The sequence below is a fragment of the Anser cygnoides genome, chromosome 1, assembly GCF_040182565.1.
Source record: "Anser cygnoides isolate HZ-2024a breed goose chromosome 1, Taihu_goose_T2T_genome, whole genome shotgun sequence".
In the NCBI taxonomy this organism is placed as follows: Eukaryota; Metazoa; Chordata; class Aves; order Anseriformes; family Anatidae; genus Anser; species Anser cygnoides.
The window spans coordinates 81,109,747-81,130,187 of record NC_089873.1 but is presented as its reverse complement, the minus strand read 5'-3'; the positions used below and the strand labels follow the sequence as shown (position 1 = coordinate 81,130,187).

The window sequence follows — 20,441 nt, the reverse complement described above, 5'->3', positions numbered from 1 at the left end:
GTAGTAACTCTTCGCATTAGCATAGAAACTTCCCCTCTTCATTACCAGTCTTCAAAAAAGAACCAAAAAAACTTAGCAGAGACCTTTCCCTTTTGGTGTGACCTATATATTTTCTTCTAGTCTATTTCCTTTTATTTTTCAATTTCTTAAGACTTCCCTTAAGCCTTTTTTCTTTAAAAAAAAAGCGAATAGAAGGAAGCACCATTAAAATCTGCTGAAACCAGTGAATTTTCAGTGGATTTTAGATCGAGCCAACTGATCAATTTGATCATGTTACCTCTTAATTTTTCTTATAGCACCTTCATTTTTTTTGAATCATCACAAACTAAAATTATGAATATTCTCAAGTGCTCTAATTTTACTTCTCTATTTCCTAATATTTTCCAGATTTGTTTGTTCCCCTGCATTTCTAATCTTTCATTCCTTCCCTTTCTTCTCCACAACACTGTTCCAGAAATTCTCTAGAAAACAGGCTGACTGGAAAAGTTTTTTTTTGTTTTTTTTTTAATGGAGGTGTTCAAAGCTTTCCTGTCAAGTCCAAAGCAAACATGCAAACTGAATTCTATCAACCTGGAGAAATATACAATCTCTCACCTGACAAAATGTGGCATGATGTAGAAGTTGGTCCCAGCTCCTTGAACTGCTCTCAGGAAAGCAGAGCAGAAGGGGAGAGTCACTTCCTTTGGCCTGCTGGCCATGCTGCTTTTGATGCAGCCCAGGATAAGGTTGGTTTTCTGGGCTGCAAGAGCACAGTGCCAGCTCATGTTGAACTTCTCATCAACCAAAACCAGCAGGTCCTTCTCTTCAGGGCTGCTCTCAACCCATTCTCCACCCAGCCTGTATCTGTGCTTGGGACTGCCAAGCAGCTGTTATACAACACACCAGATAAAACCAGTCCTTCTCAAAATTACTTTTGTTCCTGAACATTTGTCTTCTCTAAACTGACCAACTGCTTTGGAAATTGCAAGGCTATTAAAAAGCATCAAACACCTTCTCATGGGGGCAAGGTGGGACTACTACAGTCTATGCAGCTATACGTCTCAGTGGGGTACTGTAAACTTAAAGAACTTGGTGATGGTTTGACAAATCTCCTTCCCTAGCAGGAAGGAACCTTTCTGTGACTTGCACTGAACTGTAGCATCTTCCACAAAACTGAAGAAAAGCTGTGTATCTGAATTTGACTTACCACACTTTCAAATTGCTCTCTGTGAGGAAGCATCTTTTGATTTCCTTTCCATGCAAAACATTCAATAAAATTCACCAAAAGCAGCCCTTTTATGTCCACACCCAAGTATGCTGCTTTTTTTCTCTAAAATATGCTTCACATGTCTTCCTACATGGCTCAAGTGGAAAAATATTAGTTTAGCCATCATAAACCAATATGAACCTGTCTTTCTTCAGGGGCAAAGGAAAACAGGACAAGCACCGAACAATTCTCATCTTCACAGGCATAGAAATCAGATATGCCTGGCACCGAGCCCTCCCAGCAAACTGACTCCATCAGACCAGGTTGGGAACACATTCCACAGTCAGAAGTCCTTCTCGAAGAACTTCCTGCCAATGGCTACTTGACATTAAAAACTAGGATGATCTAGGTCAAGTATCCCAGTTGACATTAATTGCTATGTTGGATCAAAAAAAGCAGGCAGCCTCTCAGCCGGAGCTCAAGTCATGTTATGGCTTAAAAGCAATCAAGGCCAAAACCTTGAATTACACCCAGAAGCCAAAAGGAAGCCAACGCAGCTGTTGAAGAACTGCCCGAGCATGTTCTTGCCATCTATGCCCTCTCTGCAGACAGGCAGCTGCCTACTTCTTAAACTGGGGTTTCGCAGCAGCGGTCAAGTGCAGCCTCAAGACCAGGCTACCCTGTAGCCTCACATGGAGGTGACAGAGATGGAGATTATTATTCTGAAATGAAACCCCCTGAAGTAGACTTTTTTTTTGTCCTGATGCAGAAGGCTGAGAGACTGCCAGCCGAAAATGTCTCAAAACCAGCAAGTTACAAAATGGTTATATAAGATGTTGGCTGCTAGTAAACTAGCATCATCTGTCTCTATAGTGCCATACTTCCATTTGCTGATACTTCCACTTCTATGTACGCTGAAGGTAAATCTTGTGCTATGTCCAACTGGAAAAGAAAGATGACCTGGAAAGTCATCTTTATATTGTCAAGAGTACAGGACCGAGTCAAGTCACTCTTAATTATTGCCAAGAGAAAATTAGTATTTCAGAACACCATGCACAAGACCATTGGCTGAGAACGGGGAAAAAAAAAAAAACACTCCCACAGAAAGAGACTGCATTCTTTGCTTTTCTGTTTTGTAAACAGAAAATGCAATTCTATCTATCTATTACATGGAATAAAAACAACTGCATGATTTTCTGAAAGCAAAGGAGGTAACATTTCTGAGGAAGAATCTGGAGAAAGATAAATGAGCAACAAGATGGATCAGCACGCTAAGTCAAAGAAACAGACAAGTTTGGTGAGTGGGCACCAACAGATAGTAACAAAGCAGTCAAATGTCACTGTTGACCAGACCAAAACTCGAATAAAGGTTTTAAAAACCTGAAACATTCATCTGATAATAGATATCATCAGATTATGTTTTCCTTGCTTTCTTTACGGGAAAATTGATTAGCAGCAGTAGCAATTTTCAGAACACACCTTAACAATGCAAACAAGGAAAGAATTCAAATTCACAGTTTCAATCCCAGAGTTAACTGATGGCCAATGCCAAGAAAGTCTTCAACATGAAAAGTTATTCCAGAATCTGACCATCTCCTTCTACATATTCTTCCAATTATTTCCAAAATATTACCTACAGAAGAGGAAGAAAATGTCAAAGTGAGCTCTTGCCATTAATGTGTTTTCCAAAGCTACTATTTTAACAGAAAACCAAGGGGCTCACCTTATGTACCCAAACAGCTTGAACAACACAGCCTTTTTAAGCAAAAGAGATAAAAAGATTTATTTTTTTTAAACAAAAGATGAAAATATATAGCTGTAATCTATAGCTCATAGCAGGCTTCCAAATCATAATCAATATTTTCCTTTGCATTTAAGCATTGCTGAATCTTAATGCTTTTTAGATGTTCAAGTGACAGAAAAAAATAATACTGTAGATAATTGTATTAGAGTCTGTCTGTAGTTTGTGAAGCTCCTGGCAAATCCAATATGGCTTGTGTCCACTTACATTGTCACAAAATTTCTTTACAGTGCAGTAATACAATAGCTCAAGCAACTGACACTGAGCTAGTATTTATTGGGCATGAGCCCTATAGCTGCATGTAGACCCAAAACCAGCTGGAAAACCAAAAGTCTACAGCAAATCCAACATTTGCATTATTTTATTCAAAATCTTAAGAATGCGGGTGCTAAAATACACTTTTCAAAGCAAAAACAGTATTTGGAAGAAGTCATTGTCAGTCAAGCCAACTACTTGGCAATTATGGCACATGCAGTCCTGTGGACCATTGGCAGCTCACTTACGTTCACTGACAAAACAAAATGATTCCCCTCCCACCCCCCTTCAAATACTATCTGCTTCTCCAACATATATATTTAACACTTAGTCTAAATTTTCTTAATTATTTACAGTTCCACATTCAGTTCAAAATCGTTTGTTTCAAGGATCATTTTCTAAAAATCTAGCCAGCACCATTTAAAATAAACAAAACAAACAAAAACCATCCTAAAACATAAAATGCCTTACAATTTTTTCCCCTATTCTATACTGTGCATACTGTTCCACACCCAGATAAGGAATAAAACATTCAGATATGACAACTGTCAAAATTAACCCTAAAAGTACTTATAAGAAGTACACAACATTTCCTCAGGTAAGCCAACAGGAATCATTATAGCCTCACTATGTTATGGGGAATAAAAGCCTGGTGAGTCTCCCCAGTGACCAAATTTTATGAACTAGAGCAGCTCCTTCCCCTTCCCATGATATTTGCAGTCAATAAAATGTTGATAACCTATTAATGCTTCCAATGAGGCTTTCTGATTTAGAAACTCCCAATCATTCCTCTTGTGCTCTTTCATTCATCAATACTCTGTGATGGGTCTCCTACAATCTTCAGAGCAAAGCTCTGGAACACTGCATACTGAGCAGGTATTACATACACAAATTCTTAGTGTAGACGACAGTTTAGACAGCTGCACAGATTAAAGATTGATGACAGGAACCAAGAACACCAGCACGACCAACTTCTGTGTCAAAGGCAAAATGCCTCCAGATCTGGGTGGCCTTTGCTCAGTCCCCTGATGTGTGGCAGCCAGCTAAACCCCAGCAGGTTATAGAAGGATAGACTGAGGTTTCTTTCTGTTTTTCAACAGCCTGGCATCACCTTTCTGCATCAAGCAGAGAACCTAAACACTACGACTATCCAGGGCCTTTTACGATGGCTAAAGGAAGAAAGTTGGAAAGGGCTTCTTGAATTCAGAGCACAGGTGCTGAAAACACAACACACGCGCACAGCATGCAAAACTCCACATCTCCCTTCACAATCCACATCCTAGGAAATGCCCATTTCTGCACATAGCTTTATTTAGCGCGACCTAACACCTGAACTCCTACCCCCATCTCTCTCCTGCTACTGCAAGTGATGTTACTATACCACAAACACTCAGAAAACAGCAGTATTTAAGGAATATTTATCTTACTTTGATTCAGAACAAGCATTATAATAAGCTGTTAATAATATGTTAATAGGTTAAAAACAAAACAGTACTTCAAACTATATTTCACTAAATGTGCTATCAGCATTTGTAGATAAATTTAATAAATACATTCTACAGTGAGCATTTTAATAATTACTTAAAAACAGATATTGCCTGTTTTTGTCATATCTCACTAATTTTTTTTTACTTTAGCTAAAATAGTGTATTTCTAAGCTTTTAAATAAATTTATACACTTAAAAATTAGAAGAAGTTACTAAAAAGCTCCAAAACCTAAGAAGTGGTAAAGTACAAAACATGTTTCCATTTTTGTCATCTTAATGTTTATTCAATTTGGCTATTACTTAAGAATGTTTTTATGTTCCTGGATCAGAAAAGTCTCATGAACCTCAAAGTTGTGAAACTAGATCTGCTTTGGCAATTTCATAAGTAAGCCTTTAAAAACAAACAAAACAAACAAACAAAAAAACCCACTTGTAAATAACTTCAAGCCTGTCCTCTTTTTCTGTTATTACAAAACTTAAGGGAAATGAGTGGTCTTTGTAAATTCAATTTTGTTTAAATTAGTACAGACTGTCCAATGCATTCAGAATTTACTCTGATAACCTGTGCCTTTCCATACAGTATGAGGCTAGAGTAGTCATTTATTAACCATAGTACAGATCTGCATTCTACACTGAAAGTGTAGATTTAACAAAATTTCCTTTAGGAAAACTAGAGTAGAATCTCATAACCCTGACTCCCAAACATCATTGTCTGATCTACCCAAATATCCTTTTTCTCTTTATTTTGAAGAAGTGCCAAAATAAAATATAAAATTAGAAAAGGAAGACAAAAAGAGGAGAATAATAAGAAGCTTTGAACACTGATACAGCTTCTTGCAATGAAAGACTATTCTTGCTCAGAGAATCTCCTAACATACGTAAACTCATGTTTTCTTTATCTATCTCTTGCTGCTGTTCTTGGTTATCTGTCAATAGGTTCAGGTAGGCCTACATGAGATGACGGGGAGGCGATTAAAAATAAATAATAATAATAACAATCATTCCCAGTCTCCCGCTTTCCCTTACTTTTACTCTTGCAGAAACTTCTCACTACATATCACATCCTCCATTTCCCCCCAGCTCTTTAATCAATAAAAGCACTCTTTCCTGATCCTGCAATAAGCTGGCTCAAGTAACTAACACAGCAGATGTTTTTATTTTTTAACAGGACAAATAATTGCATCTCCTTAAACTGCTTCCAGCAGGTTAATACCATTGTCTGCGGCTGTACTAGTGAAGTGCAAAGACTGATGGGCAGAAGAGAGGACTTCCTTTTCAGTGAAACCTGGCTGGAGTATCAATCTATGTATTTGGTCTTTACAGGTAATGCTTCACTCTTACTGCTCTCCTGTATTTCCATACCTAATGAGGTGAGTATGCCTAAGCTTTTCCCTCATATACAACGTCAACCTTCTGTACATGAAAAAAAAAAAAAAACTCGCATTATTTGATGACAATGGTTCAAAATGAAAATTGGTTAGACAACCCTCATTGATACTTACTTTGAATCCCACCTGTTCTACTACACCCATTAAATAATGCCTCCACACAGTTAGAATCTGTGTTTTGACAGTTCTAGACTGAATGATCACCTGGGAACGCTGGCCTGACACTGTGGCAGTCTGGGCAGGGGTATACCATTGCCACAGAACTCCCTAATGGATGCTCAGTCCAACTTATGTCCCCGTGTTTTAGTCCCACACCTGTAAAGTTACAGTAGCCCCATTCTTCCCCTTAGCATATGCCTGTGTTTTACACTCCAGAATGCTGTGAAGTTCTACTTCCAGCTACAGTTTCTGCATACCTGTAATACAAAACAGTCATTATCATACGAAACAAAAAACATAGTTAAATCTTTGGAGTGGATAAGGAAGGAGAATCACGTTTTCCTTGGATATAATCTACTCATTCCAGCAAATGAAACTGCAATAATCAAACCACCAACTCACAGGAGACGCTACAGCTTCACCGATTTTTGCGCTAAGCTCCCCTGGAATCAGCACACTTAAAGGACAGACTGTTCTTCTTGCAAAAGGCATATTTACTACTATATAGCTCTTAAAGGGAATAACTAAAATAACACTTTTTTTTTTTTTTTTTTTTTTTTTTAGTTGTGCTAACTTAGATTTAACTGTTCGGTCACAACCTTGGTCCCTACCTCCAAATAAAGGAGATGGCTTTCAGGGGGCAGTAGGGCTATTTCCCTAAAATTTGTAAGTTTCACTTTAGTCTCATGTTCTCTCATACTCAAAGTCGAGGTTTACAACAGGAACAGGAAGCAACAAAAGCAAACAAAGACAGATTTCCCTCAGAATAGGGAATAAATATTTTAAAGCATCACAAATGTCTAATTTTACACGCTGAAAGAGATGCATATAGCTATCTCTTTAAAAAGCCTCTTTTAGGACCAAAACCTTTTACATCATCTTTCTCACAGGTACATGTTTGTATGTTGTAATCTATTTATAGAATGTCCTTCCTAGGTTAATTTTTAAACTTAGCTCTGGGTACTTTTTGCTGTCCATACTTCTTCCAGCCTCCTTCTGCCCAGATATACCCATGGAGCCTGTATATTCCACAAATATTCCACTACCAAAAGCAGCAAGGATACAGAAGTCAGGTTTGCATAGCACACTTGCACAATCAGAACAGAAAGGGAAAAAAGAAAAAGAAAAAAAAGATTGAAGAGTAAGCCTTGTATACAAGAACAGGGCACAGCACTTACAGGCCAAGACCCATAACTTCCTGCAGCACGCACGCTATTATACGTATTTTCTATCACAGTAGGTGACATACAGCCATCCAATTGAGTGCTAGAAGGCTTAAAATAAGAAAAAAAGAGTCAGCACTGTTCCCACACTTTTACAGAAAGAATACATAAGCATACCTGCCTTCATTCATGAGGTAGCCAGCCTGAGCTTGATAGCATCCCTGTAATGGAATAAACCCACCACAGGCTTCACTGTATACACATGTAACTAAACCTTCTGGCTGTTTTCTTTTTACTAGATGTATTTCAACTCCCACAGCTTTAGCTATGCCTGATACAGCTCATGAAAGGTACATTTTTAAACCACGGTCTGTTTATTTAGAAAGGTCCTGAACTGTATGTAGAACACACACATACATCTTCTGAAAGATGCAAAGACTTCAGACATCCAGAGATGACAATGTGAACTATGAAAGGAAGAATTAATTTCCCTTAGACTACATCAGCTCTTCCCATTTCACTTGCAAACAGCTGGAAAAACGATGGGGTTGGCTGGGGGGTGGAGAAGAGGACTTAAACCAGCTATTTTATATCAGCTAACCAGTGTGCACTATCTACAGACCAGAACCCAAGCAGCCACTGATAGACAAAGTCCCTCTCCAGAGCTGGGAGGTAAGGACAAAACTGTTCTTTCATGTAATAGTTCTAAACAGGAAAATATTTTCTGTGACACGTTGCATTTTGATACTTTTCTATTTTGTTCATGCCCTGGACCATCAGTCTCAGGGCAGTTCCAGCACATGATATAACATTTTATAAAAATATCCTGTAAGATTATTATTACAATGATCATATCAACAGAGTAAAAAAAAAAAAAGCAGCAGTGCAGAGGGTAGAATAGTCTGCAAATTCTACATTCAATTCACATCATTGCTCTTCACCTCCACATCATTGCTCCTTCCTCTAAATTGTTTAACAACTTCTAAGATCAAAGGTTACTCAACCTAGTCCAAAGGGATTATTTAAAACTCCCATCATCCATGCACTGTTAACCAACAGATTACTTTATGAAGAATTCCTCCCCTTCACCCACAGAATCAAATAAGTCACATACAAGTTAGCGTGCAAAGTTTTGGCAATATCCTTAGTTCTCCAACCAGTGGTTGCAGTGACGTAAGTAGCAGAGTCCAAGTCCCAAGTATTCAGGACCAGCAAGTCTCAACACCTCCACTGCATTCTTAGGCTCTGTCTTTTGATTAGAAAAGCTCAGGTATCTTCCTTCTTTCTAAACAATCAAGGCAGGCCAAACTTCTCCTCACAGCATTGCTTCTAACTCATTTGCTCCATCACTATGCCTGAAAATGATTGTTACAGAATATATTAAAACAGATTAGCACATTTCTCTCTCACTTACTCAGTGGTAGGGGTACATATAAGTGGGTATAAACCCTCGGGCACAAAAAGACTTATTTTGTTGCTGTTATTACTATTGTAATTTTTAAATAATAACAACAAAAAATGTTTTCTACGCTAGTTAGAGCCACTGAGAGGAGAATATTTAAATTTTTTTCAAGTGCAACTTAAACCCAAAGTCCTTCAATAACTCCTAAAACGCGGCTGAGATTAGTTCAAACATATTACTTACGCATGTAGTCCCAACAGCAGGAAAACACTGTTTGTAATCTGAGAGAAAACAATGCCCAGAAACCACAAGAAGTATCAAAATATTCAGTGCTAGTCACATCCAGTGGAAGACAAGCCTCCTAGCTGTGCTGTAGTCACTGAACAACTCAACATAAATCACTCATGCATTTCAGAAGAAAATGTTTTATGTACATTACACATGAGCAAACTGAAATGACTAAATAGCACACACAAGGTAACAAAGGAGAGCTAATAAAAGCATCCACAAAATATACCTTTTTTCTCCTCCTCTGTGATCTCATTTGAGTAATTAACAGTTATTTCTACACCTCTTAAGTGAATTGCTTGGAAAAAAATAAATGCAAGAATACACTTTTGGAACAGACAGATATCAGAAGTCAGCTTATGAATTGTGTTTATATTTACATACTTATTTCTGTGGTCTAGCAATTGAATCAAAAGAGAAAAATCAGAAATATCTGCCCCTATATTAATTGATATGCAGGCTGAAAGTTAAGCACGTATTTGTTTCTCCAACTCATTTTTAGTTATATCTGAAGGCCATTGTATTAGCCATACTCTTAAAATCACAAGAAGCTTTCCAACATAAGCATTTCACATTTGATCAATCAGGTGAAATCTGTTTTACCCAGAAAGTGCAAGGCTTTCACTCCTCGGAAGTATATAAAAGCATGCAAAATTATCATGACTTATGCCCTCAGGACTTCTATCATTACATTTTTTCCTGAAGTTTCTACAGGTAAGCTTCAACTTTGCTTCAAATATGTCACAAGGTAGACATCTACCCTAATTCTTTCTAATGAGAATGTATGAAGTCTTTTGATAGGTCTTAAATGCAGACTCTAAATTAGGATTAAAAAAAAACCTCAAGCAACCAGAAGCCTAGCCTCTTGTTACAAGCTTCATCACCACGTGTTCACAAACTGAAAAACAAGCCTCATCCACTACTTCCCTCCCAGTTTTAAGAGTATGCAATGCTCCCAGCATCACCAGCTCTAGCATACATGCTGTCACATGCCCTTCTGATAGTCTTTCTCCTTTCTATAGCTTTGATACTGAAGCACAATAACTGCAACATTCAGGCATATTTGAGTGTTTTGTGTTACTTTTATGAATTATTTAAACAACCACCATTCTTTCAACAATCTGGGACATGCTAGGACATTTCACTAGAGTTCTCATTTGCAGAGCGTCTGCAGGAGCCTGAGAGGGGTGAGTTACCACAGAAATACACTGTATGCTCCACATGGAACATCTCCATTTTTAAGCTACTCTCTTTGCTCAACAAGGACTAGCAACAGGTGAGGAGATGACAGCACGCACAATTCTGCCATACTGCTACAGGGAGGGGACTCTTCCATAAAGGAATGGAGCGAGTAACCAGGGTCAGTAGTACCATCATGGATACACTTGGCAAAGTCCACCAGCCACAGCATCAAGCAGTAAACTAATAAGAATTAGATCAGATGGCAGGTCTACAAGTGTTTATTGCCCATGACTCAACTTTCCCTCCTGGACAATGATGTAAGGAGGACAGAAAAAGGAGACCAGCATGCTGGTTATATACGTTAAATTCATACAATCCATTATCCAGAGTAATGGATATCTGAGGCTCTAAATCTACTTAAGTAGTAGAACAGCAATGCCTTATGATATCCCAAAAGACCATAAAAAGGGGAAATTTGTTTTTTTCTGTTCTCCCGTCATCTCATGAGGCACACACAGTTTTCCTCAAAAAGTAACGAAAAAAGTCATAAGGTAAGAACCACAGAAATATTGTTATCATCTGCACAAATAATATTTTAAAGGCTGCTTTCATGCTTAAGTTTAGTTTTGCAAAGGCAAAAATACAGGTAGTATTTGCCTAGACAAGGGTCTGAAAACCTCAGTACAGGAACTATATCGGATTGTAAACCAAAACACCACAAAAGTGATGTCTGAATACTGTTCATCTCCATTGCACATTAAAACACTTGGAAAACAAAACCAGAGCTGGATGATGCAAAAATGAAAATCAGGTGTCCCTGGAAAGCCTGAAAAGCACAGTGAATACATCCTTTTTGAATTCAAAAAAAATCACAGTAGAAAACAATTAATGACAATATTTTGAGTCTAAACCATAAAGTTTGGGAAACTATTTATTTCAGATCAAAAAGCAGTTCATGGTCACATGCATACTAAGATAGTCTTGACCATGTGAAAAATTCTAGCAAAAGAAAAAAAAGAATTGGTGAACAAGAGCTTAAGACAGATATGTTGAAGACTTATATTAAAAAACAGACACTAAGCTTGCACGTCTGATGTTGCAATCCAAAGCCAAACCAGAGTTCAGTAAACAGCAAATGTGATTCTGTGCAACCTTGTTATCTCTTCACCTCTACAGTTAAGCCTATGTCAGGGAGTGCAAAGAGGTTACAGTATGATATCAGCACAGTTTATTAATGTTCTTTCTTCATTTATTTGTAGCAGGATAAAACTTAAGGTAGCAGAGAATAAAACACCAACAAATTTAGAGTACCAGGACTAAAATTGAGAAATCACCTTAACCACCAGGCAAAGACAACCTTTTCTTCAAGACATTTTGCACTCCTACATGGCCACTGTTAAGAAGTTAGGATCAGATTTGCTCTTAGTATGTTAGCTAAGCAAAAAAGAGCGACAAAAGTGCATGGATTTTTCCCTTATCTTTCATAAATAGGACCTAAAGTAACAGATAAAGGACATTGTTCAGCTGTTTTTGCCTTTCTTCCCCATAACCATATACCTCTTGTCCATTATTCAGGAAGCTCTAGAATTAAAGTGAAATATTGGCCTTACTGAAGTCAACAGCACAATACCGTCTAACTTAAAAAGGCTAAGTAATTCACACTTACTTGTTGTGCTCCTTTTCCCCTCTCCACATTCAGATTGTTATATTATGATTTTGAACGTTACCTTCTGTATGTGGGAAAAGGAAGATGAGAGATGTTTGCTTATTTGTGTTCTGAAAGCACTTTTAGATCTCATCCAATTATGATTGTTATTATGAATTGGAGGAAGAAAAGAAAAAAAAAAATCAAGCTACTATCCTAGTTGCACGTTTGGGAAGCAAGGATCAGACCCCTTCGTTAAAAGGGGGGGGGGGGGAACAGAAAAAAAGAAAGCTCTTGGGCAGGAGTCATACGGCATCCCCAGAAGCTAGAAATAGTCACATAAGACTTTTATTGCATTAATCAGCCTTTCAAGGATATTAATTCTCATTGCTGCATAATTTATTTAGCACATAATATTCTAGTAAGCAGAAGAAAGTTAGCTACCTCCACAGCAAGTAGCCTACTACTTTTGCCACACAAAGAAATTATAAAAGCAAGTACTCTACAAAATAAGGCAAACAAGCCAGCAACCTTGCCGTCTAAATGATTCCAGAAAGAGCTGTGCAGAAAGATGTGTTTCCAAGCTTCATGTAGCTTTGTACATCCTCACTGAAATCAGCCCAGTACAGGTCTGGCAGAACACACTTGCTTGGACACCATCACCCACCACGGATGTATGCTTTTCCAGCTGGGAAGTACATTTTTAGAAAAATGGCCATGAGCACGGGATCAGAAATGTATGGGAAAAGAGTTTCTTAATTGACACTTGCCATGTATTTACCTTTCTGATAACTACAAATTTTCTAAAGAGAGTGGAAAAAAAACAACACTCAAGCAGATGTTATTTTCATAAGTGATAAGCAAAGCAACTCTGTTCAAATTAAGCTGAGGAATACAGACAAGAACACAGAGATTTAAGCCCTGTTCTCTCTACTACCTGAGTGGAAGGAAGAAAGCAGTAACGATGTTCTTCTCTGCTGCTCTATACTGCTTTTTCACCTTATTGTGGCAGCAGTAAGAATAAAAACAAGATAAGTTACTGAAGAACAAAATATAAATCCCATTCTTCCAAAAAGGGGGAGTGGGAATAAAAGACTTAAGTGGAAGTGGGTGGACTACTTACAGCAATTATTGTCAAATATTTTTGCAGTCCCTTCTTTAATGTAGTTCCTTTCCTACATAAGAGCTGACAAATAAGTGTGTGAGGTTCCCTTTGTAGAAGGAGGAGAAAAGAAGAGTGCAATAATAATACACAATGAAGATAAATTTTCCCAATAATGCAAGCTACAGAAGACATACGGAGGTCAGATAAAACTATTATTTGGCTTTTCAAGCACTATTTTCTTCAGCTGCTAAATAAAAACATTATGAAGCCATTTTAAACAGCAAAATTTAACCTTATATTAACCTTCCATATTAAGTAAACAAACCTTTCTAGCCAATAAGCCTCTCTGTGAACTCTCCAAGATGATAAGCAATACCTTAATTACATTCATTTACATGACTTTGAAATTGTTCCAGATCAAAGTCAATGACTACAAGGTCAAAGAGTATGAAAGTCTGAAATAAGGAGAAATCTACAGCAGACCAGTTCACATGAACATGGCACAGCATCCTTCCTAACCAGCATGGAAAGGTCAGGGGTACAAACCAAGTGCTTGCCTTTGCCATTTCATCAATAACATGGAGAGGAGAAAAATAAAATAAAAAGCAAAGTCTTCTTTGTCCACCTAAGACTGGGAACTTTTTTTTTTTTTTAAAAGACTTTCAAAGTTGAAAACAATAGACAGTTTTGAATTGCTTTTAGTGTCTACTGGCCAATCAAGCAGTATGAATATTTTATGCAAATATTTTATATCCTAACTGAAAGGCACAATACAAAAGATGCCATGTTCAAAAGCAGCAAATTCACTGACAACCACAGAATATTTGCTATAGTGCACTGTTATATTCAGTAACACCAAACTGAATGGTTTTGCACAAATTCATCTAGGAATGAAAAATGGAATGGTAGAAGGGAAGCCACCATACTGATTTCATGTCACCGTACTTCACAAATTGAGCAGACTGAGAGAAGCCCAAGCCCAATAAATATCACTTTAACCCTCATCAACAAAACTAGACTCTAGCCTTAAGATATAGGGAAAAAAGTATCTTGCATTGTAGTCTCAAATAGATTTTTTTTATCATGTTATCTGAAAACCTCTCATTGAATTTGTGCTACACTTAGAGCAGGAAATGCTAATTACACAAATTGCAGCAACTATAAAGATTTTAATAATGACCACTGCAAGAAACTTGATAAAGTACCTTCTGCCCTGAAAGAGCAGAAGAGCATACACAGCATCCACCCCATTCCCAAGATATTAGATAATGGCTCAGGTATGATCAATAGCAATCCAATTAGCCAAAATATAGTATGTATGCGCACTGCACTAATAGGTAGTTTCAGGATTATATTTTGTGTGTTATAAACATGAAAACATCACAAATATGTATATACAGAAGTCTGAATTACAGCTTCTGGATTTAAGCAATCACATATCAACACACTACAGCTGATATTTTCTTAGTATTAAATTAGATAAATCTCCCTGCACCCTCACTTTACTAGCCAAGCACTTTTTACACAACTCTCAAGCCAACAACCTTCTGCAATTTAAGTATGATTTAGTGCAAGAGAAGCAATGAGTATTATAAAATTTATGCTTGTTCACCTTCTCTCCCCACAGAGAAGGGCAAGATGTTTTTTCATGTAAATATGTATTAGATCCAAATCATTTAAACAGATATTATTCCATAGAGAACATGATGCTGCATATGCCCATTCCGGCTCCATGTTGCTAAATAAACTGCAAGATGATGATGCCTTACTCATCCTAAAGGACACTGAAAATATGTCTAAGCTTTTCAAAGAGAAATAGGGGAAGAGACTTTCACAAGATAAAAAAGAAAAAAATAAGGTGGCTTTTACAAAGCTAAATGAGGTGAAGACAAGCCTTTCTTAAGTCATGAATCAGGAAATCTCTTCATGAACAGGCCACAGCTGTTACAGTTAAAAGTATAGTTTAGGTGTGTGGAGCAGACTTTAGAATATGCATATAGAATCATTAAAAGAGTTGAAGATACTAAACTGAGTGAAATAAAATCATGCTTGCAAGTAGAAAAATATGAAATTTTAGACAGGTGTCAATTTTAAAGTTAATGTTGGAATGTTAAATGTAAGGTGTCTAATGTTAATTTCATGCAGCTTTATTTCTCAATTGTATTTAGCAGAAAGTGTCACTGCTTGAATGGACAGGAGATAGGGAATAGGGAAAGCTTAATAGCTTTTAAATACGAAATCTTTAGTCCTTAAAAACAAGTAAGCACATGTGTCACTGCTTTTCACAGAATCAAAAGTTAATCAGCATGTTACCATAAAGCACACTTTTAGTTAACAATTTAATTAAAAATCACTTTTCTTTCAAGTGAGGAAGACTGTCATTGGTCATGAAGCTATCAGATATCATTTGGGCCAAAGTCAGTATCTTACAACACAGTCTGACCTCTGCTTGATTTTAAAATAGGATAATCACCTTCAACTATGTATGAACCTTGAACATTATCAAAAACAGTTTTATTACATCAACGATTTATTAATAGTCTCATATTAATAGTAATGTAACTTTGACTTTACAAAGTCATAAAGATGACAGGAAACACAGTCAAGACTTAATGTGCTACCTATTTTATTCTGGGCTTAAGGCAACCTCATGTTACAATAAAAAAAAAAACTATCCAGAGAATAATAGCTACAAAAGAAAATCACGAAAAATATGCATGTATCATCCCAGTTAAGTAATGGAATAGGAAGGAAACATAGAATGTAATGAAGTCAGGTATAAACACTGAATCCTTTTAAGTACTGAATTTCTCTTCTATCCAACTGTGCTAAGAACTGAAAAACTGTTAGCGCTGAGGCAGGTAACTTCAGGACAAATACATGAAAAGTGACGGTTATAAAGAAAAGCTGCAAACTTTTGGTAGGAGCACACGAAGACAGATTCCCCTTCCAAGCGCAGCATCACAGAACGGCCAAGGCTCACAGGCCAAAACTCAAAACAGACCTGATGAGGAAACTTTCCACCCAGACCTTTCTGGTTCAAAAACACTTGCTTCAGAATCCTTGTCACGTTTTTCATATTGTACGGTCACTTTTATAGCTGTTATCCCCATTACAAAACAGTTGACAGTTTAAACAAAGAGCAACTAAGAAAGTACAATATTCTATAACTGGCATTTACAGCACTGGCCTTGGACTTGTAATCTTTACCAAACGGGCACACAAATCAATCTATCAGCTCATAAAGGTGTGCTTTTTTAACCTCTAAAACAGATGGGATTGGCCAGAAATGTCTGGCATGTCAAACTGCTAATCACTGCTGCCCTTTGCACAAAATAACCCACTTAAGTTGAGGCATGGTTGCACTGTAACAGACATTAGTCTGTGAGAAACCCATTTAACTGTCACATACTCCTGCCACTCCTGCTCTCCCTTAATTAAGCCTAATGCCTCATGCTTTGACCTTTTGTTCTAGCCTATTAACCCTATCTAGTAAAAGTTCAAATACGTTAAACTAAAAAGTTTTGCTGTAAAATATTAAATGCCAAGCCACTGGGAGAATGAGGGACATCTCCACCCTGCACGTTACCCATCCCTTTACCAAATTTTCTAGATTGACACAACAGAAGCACCACCTATGTTAATTCCCAAAGACAAAACACACCCAAATGCTTTGCAGCAAAAGCACAGTTCTTTTCACTTCCATGAAGTCTTTCTTTTCCTCTTTAGAGGGGAAAGGAAAGAAGAGTGAAAGTTTTGTTTGCAACTTCATATCCTCAGGCTTTCATTATTTCTATTTTTTTACCCAACAAGGAAAAAGCATGCTATCAGTCAAGATCACACTACACTCATTTGCTGTTCTCTGAAAACTATCATTAAAAATAAAATGCAATCAGTTTACAGTGACCAATTCTTCTTCAATTAAGGGCTGCCTCTGCCAACCTCACTCACACTGAGTCAGCACCTTGTTCTTTTGACAGCATAGTTATAATTACTCCAAGTTTTTAATCTTCATCCGTATCTTTTTGTGAGTTGCATCTTTTGAACTTTCATGTAAAAACAGTATATCTGCATAAACTTGAACATAGTTTATGAATTTTAGCTCAATGCTGCAGACTTTTCTTTGATGTATGCTCAGATTTAGACAACATGACTGCCTTCCCCTCCTGTAAGTTACGCAGCCCCAGCCAGACTAACAGTTATGTTTGCAAAGCTGTACTTTTCTGCAGGAATCCAAGTGGCCTAGAATTCTGACTTAAAAAAAAAAAATCTCTAATCAAGAAAACTACTGTGCTCCATGTTAAAACTATTTACAACACCATGCAATCCAAAGTTGCATACCAAGACAGGTATTCTACAGCATAATGCTGGTTAGAAACGGTGGAAGGAATGCCATCTCTGCCAAAATTACCAGACAACTATGCACTAACAAACATTTTCCTCCTCAAATCTTTAGCTTAACCACCATACTGACAAGCTGATACACACAATCCAAGACCCTAATTCACAGACGGCATAAATTTTTGCAACTCTGAATAGAATGACTTTTAAACACAGGTAACAATTTGAGACAAAGCTTTCAGTTACTTAGCTATTTTTGAAGACGTGAAACATTTCAACAGCATTGTTGCCACAAAAGCCACTGTCTATTAAGTACTATCAGGGTTGTTTAAGAAACCATCTCTTGCTGACCATAACAACTGTGAAGTTGTAAATAACTATTAATTTTGTTCTAATTCCAAGTGTCTACCTTACCAGTTCTGAGATCAGCAAATAATGCAATTAACTTGCCTGTAAATACAATTGCTCAGACAACTAAGCACTATAGCAGTGTTATACTTTTTTTTTTTTTTGAGTCAAACAGGAAGCATCACAGAAAAAGAAATGGATCCCTCATTTTGATTTATCTTTATTTCCAAAACACTGCTTTTTGATAAATCCAGAGCTGCTCCGCAATTTAAAAAAGCACAAACATTTTCTGATGATTTCACTATATTCAACTATTTCAGATGCTTAAACTGCAGTACATCAACCAATTCTATACTCAAAATGAAGTCAAACACCACATTTATGAAAGAAAGAATATGCTATATATGTTGTGTAGTTACAGTGGGTATGCTAGAAATTTTTCAGGCTAGGATTTGATATGACTGCCTCCAGCGTTCTAGGCCTTCCCTACTAATGCTCCCGAAAATTGCCACTGGAGGCAACACAAATGAGTCCTAAGAGAGACCAGAAACAAGACAACAACTGCTTGTCAACCGTTACATGCCCAAATTGTATTCTTTATGCTCATCAGCATTCTCAAGTTCTTAGGCATGCACGTACGGCCCACTGAGTACAGCAGGGCTACTCAAGTGAATAAAATTACTCACAAACCAAAGTACATATACATAAGCAATCACTGGACAACACTTGGGGAATTATTCCCTAGCATCAGAGAAAAAGAGGATTTATAAAATGGGAACCAAGGGAGCACATACAAACAAAATGACAGTGGTGTTAATGTCTGCAAGCCATTGTAATGTAATATCTAATAATGATTTTACTGTGACAGTCCCTTGTCACAGAAGCTCAACTTCGATCTGTTTTATTTAAAAAAATAAAAGATTGTAACACAAGTTTTATTTTATCTTTTCTTTCACTCTGAAATTACAAGCAAATCTGGTTCTTCTCTATTTAGCAATTACCTCCCAAACAAGTAGGCTAAATCTTCAGAACTTACCAGCAAATTCCATATAAAGCACTCAAATATTACCAAAAATATTGTCTTTAATCAGCACACACTTCAAAAAAAGGAAGCCTGACATCAAAAGAGAGGGATTATCTTGAAAATCTACTGTTTTAAAACATACTGTAATCTTAAAAGACTCGTACAGGGCAGAAAGTTATATGACAGATTTGGCAAGACAAAGAAGAAACCCAAAACTGAAGAAACAAAGGAAACAATTGAAACAAATCATTTACCTTGAAAGTGGTCCCATCAGGAAGGCTCTTCCTTCAGGAGTCCAAGGATGCATTAATTTTCTTCCTCAGCAATTCTATGCTTCACCTGAAAGAAGGAACAAAAATTACCCTATGAAAATCTGCATACCAATTTCTCCTCTTCCAATCTATGTCTACCTTCTCATTATTAGCGTAACAAGAAGGGATGTTTTATTTTGAATGTTTCAAAATAAAAATGTAGCTCCAAACATCAGAAACCAAAGTTTTCCAAATAGAACCATTCGTAAATCAATTACAAATAACTTGCATTGCCTATACTTGTATTGTCTAGATAATTGGAGAGCATTTCTGCAAGAACAAAGTCCATGTTCAGCTTTGATTCAAAGCCACAGTCTTGTTTTTCTTCATTTTATTCGAAAAACAGCCGTGACATGAAAGCCCTCCTTCCTATGTAGGAAGTACCACTTAACACTTCAGACTCACACCTATGAATCTCAGTCATATTTTTAAGAGCCCTTTAATATATACAAGAAAAAGATGAGACCATAGTATAATTGGTGAACAGAATGCCCCCAAAATAATTAGAAAAAACAAACCAATAGAAATGAAAATACTTGTTTTAAGATATTCAGGAATTAAATAGTGTAGAACAGTATACTTAGAACATGTTATCCATCGCAAGTACCACTTTAAAAGTTGTTCTCAGCGCTTCTCTACTATTTCTAACTTGTGCTAAAAGATGCAAACTTACAGGTAGTGCAGGTCATTGTTATTTGTACTACTTAACCTTCAGTAACAGGGCTTGTCACAAGAATAATGCTCATGTTAACTCCTCTGTTTCCAAGTTGCCACCCTAAGCAGCAAGTTTATTATGCATAAACAAATTTAACTATAATAATATAAAAAAAAAAACTCTGGTTTTGCCGAATTTAGCCCTTCTCTCGTTTCGCACAGGTAGGGTTCCCCTCCTCCTTCCCTCACTTTTAGCCTCTCTTCTCACAAAGCCTACAAACAAGAGCTTGTTAAACACAGAATTTCTCTAGCATGGAGGACTCCAAGGATGGCTACTGGGGCAGTGAGGTAGAGGGGAAAAATGTGTGCTTTGCAGGCAGCTTACAGCATTGCCCCCTTCTACAAAGCCATTTGGGCTAAAGTCAGTTCAGAGAAAACATCTGACTACTGTAATGTACTACCTGGGAAAAGAGATACAGGTGTTGACAGAAGGCTCATCATCCAAAGACGACCTATTCAAAGATCTCAGGTCAGTGAAACAGAAGCACAGTGGGCTACTGTTAACATCAAGATCCAACAAAAGCAGTGGATCTGCTATGCTGAAAAACAAGTAAATACCCTGAAATACTACATGCAGAGACTATTTCAGATCCTTCCCCTAAATACATCATGAAATAAGTCATTTTGCACCACAGAACAATA

The 20,441-nt window shown here is 37.1% G+C and overlaps 1 protein-coding gene across 26 annotated transcripts in view; it reads right to left on the bottom strand.

Moving 5' to 3' along the window:
- Positions 1-20,441, bottom strand: part of NRIP1 (nuclear receptor interacting protein 1) — a 112,255-nt gene that overhangs the window by 50,611 nt on the left and 41,203 nt on the right. For all 26 annotated transcript variants that reach the window (XR_010833062.1, XR_007159698.2, XM_067001101.1 and 23 more), the window contains one exon: positions 19,029-19,113. The gene's annotated coding sequence lies outside the window, so the exon portion shown is untranslated. The remainder of the gene's footprint in view (positions 1-19,028; positions 19,114-20,441) is intronic.